General features: G+C 40.2%; 1 long non-coding RNA gene across 1 annotated transcript; it reads right to left on the bottom strand.

Moving 5' to 3' along the window:
- Positions 1-290: 290 nt before the first annotated feature.
- LOC135447395 (uncharacterized) lies at positions 291-11,900 on the bottom strand. The gene is made up of 3 exons (XR_010440095.1): positions 11,836-11,900; positions 3,355-3,486; positions 291-770 (listed from the first exon to the last, which is right to left on the bottom strand). It is a non-coding gene; the product is annotated as an uncharacterized LOC135447395 (long non-coding RNA).
- Between the last annotated feature and the right edge of the window lie 956 nt (positions 11,901-12,856).

The raw sequence follows: 12,856 nt of genomic DNA, 5'->3' as shown, positions 1-12,856 counted from the left end.
CAGCTCATAAGATTAAGGACTTCATTTTAAGGGTCTTTACTCTCAAAGGCTTAAAATCCTTCTGATCTGCAGATCTCTGTTATGCCATCGGTCCCTTCTGATTTTCTTCAACAAATGTGGAGTGACACATCCTACAAGCAATAAGGCTTATAATATAAACTCAGGTAACAATAGTTTCAGTGGTACCCTCTCCCTTTTTTAAAACCAAGGACTAAAATCCTTCCCTTATGAGAACAGATCCACACATGCACACTCAGACTTTCAAAAGCTTTCAACAAATACTCAGTTCATACTAAAAAACCTCCTTTTAATGAAGTGTTTTTAAATCATCTGAATGCTTGTCCTATGGGCAGACTGCTTCAGAACTCCATTTAATGTATCACACCATAATTAGCACACTGCAGATTGGTAACAGACTGTGGGAAGCAGATGTTTCTCTGTTATGATCTTTACAGACAAATCAGAGCCAAAAGCTTTCCAAGTGACTCACATTTTCACAGATGTCATGTTCCTTGTGTTGTGCCTGGAAATGAAGGCAAAGCACTGATGACCCCTGGCAGGCTTTGCTGTCCCACCCACGCCCTTGGGTGAGGTCAGGCAGATGAAGGTAATCCAGAAGCCACATGCAGAAGGGAAAAGTTCCTCCTCAGAGCCAAGCTGCCATTGATTTGTGTGACATGGCCACATTTCAGGCCTTGACTTCTGCTTATGGCACAAACTTTCATTTTCTTCAAGAGGTGAAGATTCTCTTTTCTACCTTATCTTCCCACCTGTGAAGTGTCAAAATCAATGAAATTTGCAGGTTTCCAGGCAAAGGGATCCAGGATGCTATTTGTATAGGCTGCTATGTAATTATTGGTATTATTTTGATTTGGTGGTGCTTGTAAATGGACAGAGTTTATTCTGGGAACCCTCAGAACCCATAGAAATGCCCCTTGTACCAACACTTGCAGTCTTAATATGTCTCTTCCAGTGACATTAGAAAGGAAACCCAGAGTAAAGCATGACCAAGCACTTGGAAGATAATTTATCCCCAAGGAAGCTGTGAAGCCTTGGAAGTCACAGGAATCCCATCCTGCCTCAAGTTAACTGCTTAAGCTTATAATACTCATTGCACTAATAGCAGGAATCTGCCTCACCCATTACTGTCACTTCAGTGTGTGGGTTCTGCAAGTGACAGATATCTTGGGTGTGGTCTGGGAAACAAATCTTGAACATTTTTCTACTTACTTTGAGAAGGCAATATTGAACTGTCCTTGCCTGGACATTTAATTAAGAAATAATGGAACCCTTTCATTAATTCAACATGCAGTATAATACAATTGTAAAGCATAATTGAAGTGTTATTTAAATGAGAAAGCTGTTGTTTAACTGCATAAGATATACAACATTGTTTTCTGAAACATTTTCCAAAAAAAAGTGAGGTTTGGACTGTTACTGTTATTTCACACTGGGAATCCACATTTACAGTGCAGGTTTAAGAACATAATGAACAAAACATATGAAAAATAATTCAAAGTCGTGCTTTCAAAGTGCAAGTGCTGATTACTTACTTTGTTTTAACAGGCTGAAATAAGCCTCAGTTTCAAAGATACTAGCAACAAAATCCCTGTTGGCATCAAGAAAGTGTAAAAAGAACTTAATAGAAACCTCAAGATTTGGATTTGATAATGTGAGTCCTCTTGAAGTGGGAAGAGGGGAGGAATTATTCCTTAATCTTTTTTTTTTAATGCTGTGTCAATATATATTCTGATGCTTTTATTACTGAATGGGAGATAAGTTTAACACAGCTGGTCCTCAGTTGCTAATACATGCTAAAAAAAAAAATAAAAAGAGATTTTGATTAAAATTTCCCTTCTCCCTGGCCAAGATTCAGCTCAGTTTTAGAAAACTTAGGAGTTAGAGTGTCTGAGTAAAATTTCTGCCAGAAAAATGACCAAAACAAAATGTGGGAACATCCCCTGCTCTGATATAGGATTTGAATTTACAGTACATTTTGGAGATTTTTTCCAATGTGGACTTAAATTACTGAAAATATTTGAGAAATTTTACATTTCAGTTTTCACCATTACAGGTTTTTTTTCCCCCTACCATGTGAATACTTCCTTTGCTTGCTCAATTTCATCTTCATTTGAACTGTGCCAAACAGAGGAATCTGAGGCACAGGATTTTAAGTGGAGGGGCTGCAGGCAGGCAACATTTCTGCTCTGAGACACTTGTGAGGACAGACACTGAGCATGGGGAACATCTGAGTATCTTTGTCAGAAGATGCTGTCCCAGAGCATCCCAGAAAGTGAGCTGGAAAGCAGCAGCAGTTGGAAATTTCCATGTGGCACGTTGGAAATCAATCAAGATTTCTGTTGTCAAACTGCAAGCTGATAGCTAAATAACTCCTCGGGTGACACATATCATCCCTCCAGGCTTTCAGTGCTGCTGAACTCAATTTCTGCAGCACTATCACTTCAGCAGCCTTTTTAGGATTGATCAACTCATCTTCTCACCGATGATGAAGCTTCTGGATCAGGACAATCAGTGAGCTCTGGTTTAGGATAATTCGCATGAATAGTTCTACCAAGATTAACAAGAAAAGGTAGTATATAGACTTAAGTATTATACTAAATTGGGGCCAAATCTTTCTGAAGTATTTTAACTTAAAGCGAGACAGAAGTCAGAGCTTTGAGCTTTTACTCTGCAGCATTAAATTGTATTAGAGAGTTCTGTTTCCAGATCCCTTCCTTCTGAATTGAGGCTAAAAAGCAGATACAGGCTTGCCCAGAAAATAGCAATGTTTGTTACTTGTCCAAGGTTTTCCTCCATCTTGTGCCATTTCATACCTTCCCTTTAGTTTATATGGCATTGTGAAATCCAAAGTTCAGTCCCATTTCCTTAATGGAAAAAAGTAGGAAACCAACACCCTAGTGCTAGTGCCCACATCAACAACTAGACATCTCCCTCAAGCCAACTACAAATCTTTTCTGGGGTTTTTTTTTAGAGCAGCATTGCTCACTAACTTTGGTAACAGTACTCTCCTCTGGCAGCATATGTCATCAGCCTCTTACCATGTCCATTCACACCAGAGATACCTGTGTGGATCTCTAGAGCATTCTAAAATAGATCTGACAACTAAATCAGTGTTTCCAAACCTGAGGTCACTCATCCTAATGAGCTACTTCCTCCACAAAATGGGTAATCAGTAATCTTTGGAGCTGCATGGATTTTGAATATGTTACGAGTGCAGGATTACTGTCCCGTTCTCTTTCACTTCTGAACCTGCAGCATTTCCAAACAAGATTATTACTTCAGGATTATGCCAAGCCATAATCACATGAGAAGCTGGAGTTTTCAGAGCCATACCTAATAGCCAGATTTTGCAAACACCATTCAGGAGGCTGCAATTATGTGTAGGATCTCTGAGCTTTACACTCTCTTTGAAAAGCTGCTCAGGTGAACCTCTTCAGGAGAAACTCCTGCTGCATTTTCAGTGCCCTGGTAAGCAAAGAAAAAAGCAGGGTTTTACACAAGAATGGGGCAGAGGACACCTGACATTAAATGGTCCTTCAAAAGATTGTCAAATGATGGCAGAAGTACTTACACTGTCAAAGAAGCCACTTAAAATACACGGATGTTGCCTGGACCTGGGAAAAGACCTTTGTGTTTCCACTGAACTAAATATTCAGGTATATGAGTTCTGCTGCCTGCCAGGCTGCCTTGCTGGTCCAGTCAGTGACATTGCTCTGTGCCACTTTGGAGGAAGAAGCAGGAGTGGGATATGTGTGTGTGAGAGGTATCAGAGATATAAATTATAGGGGGGAAATAAATAAACAAACACACAGGACAGCCTGGGGAAGAGGACAAAATTTCATTTGAGACAAAAGCTCAAGAATTTTTCTATAAAAAAATCTGAAGCCCTCCAGATTTCAGGTAGTAAGAGAAGTTTGTATAATGGATGATCCTATCCAGAAAAGAAATGCCTCTCTAATGTGTTCATGTTGAGATAATTTAATAAGTAGTACATTCTCTATAAAACTAATTTGTGTAAAGAGAGATGAATTTCAAACCTCTTCAATGAGTTTACCTTGAACAGCAGTTACAAAATGGAAAGCTCTGAATGACTGCAGAGGAAATGATCTCTGGGCTTTTAGAATGAATCTCTAGATTCTTAAACAACTAATGTTATGTTAATTAGTACACCAATACTTGGTGAACAATTTGATCTCCCTTATTTTTGTAAATCACTGTTTCACCACTACTTCTCAAGAGAAGTACCTGTAACCATTGAATTACAGCAGGTTTTCATTAAACTGGACAGAGTATGACAGGAACTGACAGATGCCCTAAACTATCACTCTGACACTATACAGAAATGATACTTATAAAGTGCAATCAGTAAGAACAAAGAAACAAAGTTAAACTCCCAGAGTTAGACATATAAATATTAAGATAATCTGGAGACTTAAACAAGTTTCAGTCTTCAAATCTGCCAGGTTCAAAAGCAGCTAAACTTAACCTCTGCTGAATGCTATCATCTTATCTAAACTGAGGATTAGTTCTCCAAGGTATGTTTGGGCAACATGTCTGATGTCAGCCAGGGTTAATATATGTCTGTTACAACATCAAATAAAAAATAAGAATTACAGAGCCAGACAGAACAGAAAAGAATTTTTGCAGAGGCTTTTTTCCTTTTTTCAATCAGAAAAATATTATATAAAAAATACTCTCCACAGCACAACACTAGGGACCACAATCCCCCTAAGAGACAGCAAGTTAGGACCCTTGTTACTGCTAAATTCATGACTGTCCAAAATCAGGACCTGAGCTGCTTTCTGCCTCTTACAATCTCATACTTCTCTTTCAGCCTATGCTATCTCTTATCTCTTTGGATAATCAAATGATGTCCATTAAAATAAATGGATGCCTGCAGGCATAACTATTTTTTTGCATTATAGTAGCTACTTACCTCATAAGTTTTGTATGAATTGACCATTTACTCCCCCTACTGTAAGAAAATGCCCTTCATCTGAACTTCTTTGTCTCCCTTCAAAACCCAGAGAACTGTCAGAGAAAAAGGGCAGATATTTCTAAGCCCAAAAATTTCCACACATTTTATGATTTTCTCCTCCTAAATAATTTGTTTCCAATTAGAGAACTGCATTAATTTCCCTGCAATCTCAGCTACAGACCACAGAAAGCCATTAGCAACCTCAGCAGAGGATGGAGCCCGAGGCATCCGCAGACCCAAGATGGAAAAGGTTGATTTTTGAATGGATCAGGGGGTCAGCTGCTGCTGCTGGCTGAGAGCTGCTCAGCCTGGCTCCACAGAGCAAAGTGCTCAGGCCGTGGGAAGTGGGCTGGGTGCATTTTTCCAAGCAAGTTTTCCTGTCAGAACAGGCAGGTGCACAGAGTGTGACTGTCACCCCCACCAAAGGGACACATCCATGGTCAAGCACCAACTCTGCCTGTGCCAGCACTTATGGCAAGAATATGAAGCATCTCCGAGTTTCTCCTGACCTTCCCAACAAGCTGAACCAAAGCATCATGTGATTTTGCCTTCCCTTTTTCCATTTCTGAGAATGACAAAAACACATTGGAAGTTTCTATTAATCTGGAGGAGAGTTGAGAGTACTCACTGAACACAAAGAGAGAGGCTTAAAAACTTATTTTGTTTGAAGATTGTATGACCTAAGGATAGTTAAAAAGAGTAATCAAAAGGCAGTGCCTTGTCAATGCACAGAACATTGACATAAATTTTTTTATATCTAGTTTGCTCCCCCTCATCTCTTGGTTATTGTGGCAATCAAGTAATCAAAACAATGAATCTTCCTGTCTTCATTTCAAAGTATTAAGATTCTTAGAAGTAGCTGTTCCATTTCTTTCCTAGAAAAATATTTCTGGGTTTTATTCTAGTTACATTTCAGCATGAGAATTTTTTTTCAAGCTACAGCTGACTCACTACCTATAAAACTGCCACTGTACTGGCATAAGGCTGCAAATTCAGGGAGTACCTCTTGCTGTCTACAGGAAAGAAAAATATAAAGGTAAAACCATCCAATTTTATCTCACTATAAGAACACACAGAAAAATATTACCTAAGCACTTCTTGAACCTGGCATTCTCAGCTCAAGAGGCAGGTGCTTGACATGGCAATGCTACAGTGAGAATGCCTGCTCAACACCCTTTGCAAGCCATACAACTACAAGAAGGGAAATTCAGAACAAAGTTAGGAGGAGAATGAAAAGAACTGAAACTTGCACTGAGACCTGTTTGCCATTATTGTCTGTAAATAATCCAGACAGGCCTCTGGCCTCTCAAGTGAGAAAAAACAATCTGTGACCAGGATTTCAGTGCTGTTTTCCGAGACACTGGCAGAGGAGGAGAGAAAGCAACAGATGGAGCCAGTGACTTGGGGAGATTTAAGCCTCTTATTTGCAAGCAGGATTACAGATTGAGAAAGGCCACACTTCTGTCCTTCCCTCCTAGGGAGTTTAGCATACAAACAGTATTTCAAAGCATCAAAAGCCCTTTGGTTTTTCTGAAGGGTAATATGCAGTGATTATTACAGGGGAATATTGCACAGCTGAAAAGCAGTTGCATTTTACACTTTATACTGAAAAACTATTAACCCCCCTCCATCTGCAAGCAATGCCCCAGAGGTAGCAGTTCTCTGTTGAATTCAGTGTTGTGAACAGGTTCACTGCTGATACTCTTTCTCTGGCCTGACATTTGGAATGTTAGGTACCCACCTACATCAGGTTCATTGCTGGGCAGCAGCTGCTTATGTGTGTGACACCCAGGGTCCCCTCATGGACCCACTCAGGCCAGGATGAAGCCCTGCTCTTTTCCAAAGAGGCCAAACAGTGAGAACTAAGCAAGACTACTGAATGTCCTGCTACTTGACTGCAACACTGAACCAAAACCTCCTCTCCTCTTTTGATGAAGTAATTTCCTTCTATGCCTGTTAAACCTCCACGCTCCCTTCAAAACCTGGATGGTCAAGAAACCCCTAAATAGTAAGTTTAAGGTGGGATGGGCAGCATGTGCTTGCTTGTTATCACAGATCCCTGAAAAGCCAACAGACCACCAGGTGTCCATTAGTAGGAGACAAAAACCTGTTTTTCCAGAGCTGGATAGAACATCAATGTACAATGATAATAACATGTTTAGGCTTTCACTTGGATCCTCAAACTTGCTGTGTAAGAATACAAATCCTGCAGATGTGAAGTAATGGATGGATATATTTTACAGCCATGAGGGTGGGAAGAGGAAAGGGCTCTGTTCAATTAGACTGACCTAATTTCATTTCTGAAAGTGCCATCCTTTTCATCCTGTCTTCCTTCAGAGAATGATCCTGCATTGCCAAGGCTATGCTCTCTAGTTGAATCTCTCAATTGAATTATCAGTTGCAAAGCCAATTTCAGTATAGCCAGTGCCAGATCTGTGTGTGTGAAATTTTCCAAATTAATTTAAAACAGCCATCTCTCATCAGTCAAGAAACCAGTTAAACCAATGAGACTGTGAGGATTCATCAAGACTAATTAAAAAAGTTAATTTTTGATTTCTGAGTAACTTTACATCTTCTCTGTTACTGTTTGAAAGTTACAGGTTGCAACTGGAAACAGAGGTCCCAGAAACTTGGCCTAAATCATCCTTTCAAAATAAACAAAGAACATCCCATCAGATTTCTTTTATCCACAGGAGAGAGCAGCCACACAGAGCTGAGAGATAATTCACTGCACAAGCAAAAAGAGGTGACGGTAATTGATTTGTCCAACTCTCACTTCCACGCTGCCACCACAAAACCAACCCCAAACCACAGTGTGTGATGACAAATAACCTGCTGCAGTTCATTCAGAGCTTAACCTGCTTTCAGAGCTTCCTCATTACTACTCCAAAAAGCTAAAATAGGGCTGGACCCATAATTAGCAGTTTCCTCTCTTCCCTTGCACATGCACAAAATGTAATTGATTACTTGAGAGCCATCAAGAGCTATTCCAGTCCTTACTTGCCCACAGCCCAAAGGAACCTTCATCTTCAGTTTTGTGGCTGTTGTGTTTCCCTTCTCATGTATATTGCTCAATTCCTTTTTCCTAAGCCTGACTTCTCTTCTAGCCATCTCAGCACTTTCCCCTTAAGTTCAAACTTACATAGAGGACTGTTTCTTCTCCCTTCTGACAGGCCTTTTGTCCCCCTTTTATAAAGTTACTGCTGCCCTCATTTTTACTGTTCCCTCCTTTCTTCAATTACCCTTCCTACTCCAGGAAGGTGTGTGAGTTGGCATTACAAGGTGTTTGACCAAGGTAGAACAGAAAACATGTTCTGTGATGCTGTGAGACTGGGGTTCAGGTTCCAAACAACCTTGGCTCCAGTTATATTCTTAGGAATAAGCTCGGTTGTCTGCTGTAGATCTCCACTCCATGGCCTGTGAACAGAGCCAAGATGCTTGGCTGTGGCTCACATGCCTGTACTTGGACACCTAAGTTTACTTGCCTTAAAATACAATCCAAGTGTCTTAAACAATATCTAAGAGAGATTTCTCATGACACAAGTGGGAAATAATCCCTAAGTGTATTTAATTCCATAGCCGGGGTTCCACAGAGATCAGGTGTTGGCCTATGGTTTTCAGACACCAAAAAAATCCTAGGAAGCATAGAACTAAATAGTTATAAACTTGCAAATAATTAAAAAAATATGAACTCTCTCTTTTGGCAAAAGATTTGGCAATTAGATGGCTTTCTAAACTAAAAATGATACTGCAAAACCAAATTAATTTCCAGAGATTCTATGGGCCATATACCCCATAGACTAGATTGCAGTTTTTCCAGTTCTACAGTGCATGGAGAACTCATTTGACTCCTGAAACACTTTTACTTGTATTCCCCTCTTCAAAACCCTTCAGTGCAGCAACAATTGCCTTCACCTGCTTCTGTAATGCTCTTTTAAGTAAAGTCTCTTTCTACCCCCATTCCCTCCCTGTCTTGAAATATGCTCTGCCTACCCTGGGAAAGGCTTTGCTGAGCTGAGCTTTCTCTTAGTTCTTGCTGCAGCACAACTGCCTGCAAACTTCTCTTCTTCCCAAACCCCATTAGGAAGCCTCATAAGCTTTCTCATGTGATCTTCATGGCCACACAGCAGGTTGAAGAGAAGAACACTTTGCACCTTGGCAAATTACCTATAAACACCCAGCTTTGCAGCATGCTTGCTTGCAGCATGACTCAAACCCCAGAACTCTTACACAGCAAGAAAACAGCCTTAAGAACAGGATTTATATCTGACAGGCATCGGCATTTTCTTAGGCTTTAATTTCTTCAGAACTTCTTTTTTGAACACAGCAAGGGAAACAAGCCTCAACATCAAAAAGAGTTTAGCACACAGGACTAATTTGATTTGTGTTTGCTGCAGCATTAGCAGCGATAATGACAGTTAACAGCCACACCATTCTTCTAAGTCTCTTTGATAAACTAATCCTTTACCTCTTTACCTCCTTTATTTTCTTAATGCTTCTTCTGTTCTTAAAACTTCTTAGGAAAGGAGGGTGCTTGAAGCAGGAGATGCTTAGAAGAGTGTTGAGTGTTTGATGACAGCAGGCATCCTAAAGAATGTTTTTACTTTTCCATGTCAGACAGGACATGGAAATTATCAATTTAATTCTCATGTCAAATTATTATTTCACCATAAACATTGAGTATGGACCTTCAAGATATACATTAATTCTAGATATACATTTATGCATTTATGCTACTTTTAGAAGTATTAAACTTAAGTATTAACATTTCTGCAAAGACAAGCCAAAAACCAGCCAGTGCTGAAAAGCCTTCTCTGTGTACCTTGTCACAATCAGCCACAGGAACTTAGATATTAATTCAGTTACCTGCAACATTAAATGCACTGCAATTACCAAAATCTGACATTCACTAGAGGGTTAACAAAAGCTAACAAAATGAACTATTCTGACCAGAAAGGTCATATTCTCCAGGGGCAGAGCAGTGATGAGCAGTATTCCTCAGGAGTCACGCAATGTTAAATACCTGAGACATGACAGTGGCTTTGAAGGCACCCTCAGCAAGTTTGCTGGTGACACTGAGTGCAATGGACCCTTCAAGGGGAGGGATGCCATCCAGAGGAACCCTAACAGCCTTCAGAGATGGGTACAAACCTCATGGAGTTCAACAAGGCTGAGTGCAAGGTCCTGCATGTGTGTCAGGGCATTCCCTCTAATTTTGTTACCTTCCTGTTCATAGACCCAATATGTTTTCCTATACAAAATATCCCTGCTTTCTCAGTCGTCTCCACATCTCCATTTTTGCACTTGCAGGGCTATGCCATGCTACAATTTCATTGCTGTGAGTCCTGTTTTCTGCTCTAGGCTAAACAACCTGATGAATGGACAAAGCTCATTTCATCCTTCCTCTACCTGAGCAATACAAAAGTTAATAGAGTAGCAAAAAACCAAACAGACAAACAAACAAACAAACGAAAAAGCAACAACAACAAGCTGGTGATTTCTAACACTTGGATACCCATCAATTGCCTGTCTAATTTGATGAAAACCTTTTCAGCAACTGCCATCACTGAATGCAACTCTAGATCATCAATGCTTACTGTAAAAACTCTGCACTACTCTCTCTCTTGACAGATATTATTATCCATCTTCCTTGGGGCTAAAATTTCCATCTAACAGTATCTGTAACCTGAAAGGATTATTTTTGGTCCATGCCTTCCCCTTCACTTGCCTGAAGGGAAGAAGCTAAAGTCCTGTATGCACATAATTAGATGTATTTCTACTCTTTAAAACATTGCAGGGGCACTTTCTGTTAGATTTTTTAATGAGATTTGTTCAAAGAAAGGCAGCAACATCAGAATTGTTTAGTCTGACATGCAAAGTGTGGGTCCTAAATACTGAGTTGGATCATCATTTCTCTCAATTAAACTCTGGTGGTTTGCTTTAGATGGACCATTCACATTTGTATCACAGAAGCTCAGTTGGATAGCCTTCCTCCTCTACCCGCCTTCCTAAAAATTACCCTGCAGTCACAAGGCTGGATAACCCGGTTTACTTGCACTTATTGTAATGTCATGACTTCATGGCAGTTACAGCTATAAACTTCTACATCCTAATTTACCATTTCAAAACTAGAAATACAAAAGCCACCTTCTGAAATAGGAGAAAACAAACTATGTCAAAGAGGGAACCCTGTAACCATTGTACATATAGCTGCTCCTCACTTTCAGCAGACATTTTTACAGAGGATCATGGTTTTCATTATCACTGTTTTGCCTCAAGAGAAATCTAGATGCTAAAAGAAGTTATAGCCTTAACCAAAACCAGCAGGCATCAACCACTTGTATCTCTGATAAAATGCTTTTTTCTCTGAAGTGCATCCGGGAAGCTGCCTATAATTGGAAACATTAGAGGAACCACACAGAAGCAAATGCAGCTTGAGTGTCAGACAACCATTTTCATGCAAAATGTACTAAAAGCCTGCAGCTAAGAGCTGAATACTTAGAGGCTTAGCCATTTAGGGAAAAAAATTGCAAGCATATCTGCACCTTTCATCCATCTCTTTACAATGCGTAAATGAATGCTTCTCCTCAAGACATTTAAGCCATCTTTCAGCAGAATAACTAACATTTTAATAAAATGACCTCTCTCCCTCAAAAAAATTTCATTTTCCACCCAACCATGATATCAGACCATCACATTACCCAGGATGTGTTAGGCTTGGTGTTAACTACTAAGTTCACCAGGGAGAAGCAAGCAAAAGAAAGATTTTATCTAATAAGATATTCAAATGTATTGAAATAAAACCATTTCTCTTTGGTGATCATAGGAATGCTCACCTGCATCCCATGACTGTTTCCAGAAGGTTTAAAGAAAACAAATGTTTCATCATAACTAAAGCCAGTTTACTCCCAGTCACCTTTCTAGAGAGGTCTTCTTGCTTCAGCTACAGGAAACATTGCAGGCTCCCATCCCAATGTGGGATCAGAGCCACCTGGATCTCTGCACAGCTGGCTGTAAGCAATCCAGGAGTGTATGGAGGACAATTTCCTGCTCCAGGTGTAAGACAAACTAACCAGAGGACAAGCAAGTACCACAATATTTTCTTGTCCCCAATGTTCAAAGGAGACATTGTGAACAGACATTGACTATTTGTTCATGCAATTGCACTGATACAAGCCATCCTTAGGCAAGGCCTTCTTGATCTCCATGAGCTCATCCAGTGTGGCCATGTGTGACATGAAATCATTGGAGCATGTGTCCTCACTCTTGGTCACTATTTAATGTAACAAATGTACTGACATAATTTTCGTAGCTCGCTTCAGAAATTTGGATACCACCTCCAAATCTGAATATATCTGGGGATTTCTCTCACAAAAAGGGTGCCCAGACAGACTTTTGCTGGCCTTTCCTTCCCCAGGCAGAACATCATCTGCACCACCAACAGTGGGATTAGATTATTTTCTTCCCATAGAAAGGTGCTCTCATCTACTTACAGGAGCTCACATCCCAAATTTAGGTACCATTTACAGAGTTGAATGCATTAGAGATTGTTCCTGTACTAAATGTGGCAGGAAAGAAAGCTGGTGCTGGCTGTTATCTCCCCTGGGCAGCACATACTGCACCACCCACACTGGACTGGGTTCTGTCCTGTCACCACTGCCAGAAGCCTCCTCCAAAATTCAGATACCACCTCAAAAATGATCTCATGAAAGAGCATGACAGCTAATTTATCTGAATTTTGGGATAGGATCCTGAAAATAATGGCAGTACTTTTGTTTTTTCAAGGCAAACTCCTATCCAGTCTTGGTGGTGAAAATGATACAGTGCCCAGGGGAGGACAAGGCCTTCAGCTTTCTA

This window comes from Zonotrichia leucophrys, chromosome 4 (assembly GCF_028769735.1).
Source record: "Zonotrichia leucophrys gambelii isolate GWCS_2022_RI chromosome 4, RI_Zleu_2.0, whole genome shotgun sequence".
Classification (NCBI taxonomy): Eukaryota; Metazoa; Chordata; class Aves; order Passeriformes; family Passerellidae; genus Zonotrichia; species Zonotrichia leucophrys.
This window is presented reverse-complemented; position numbering and strand designations above follow the sequence as displayed.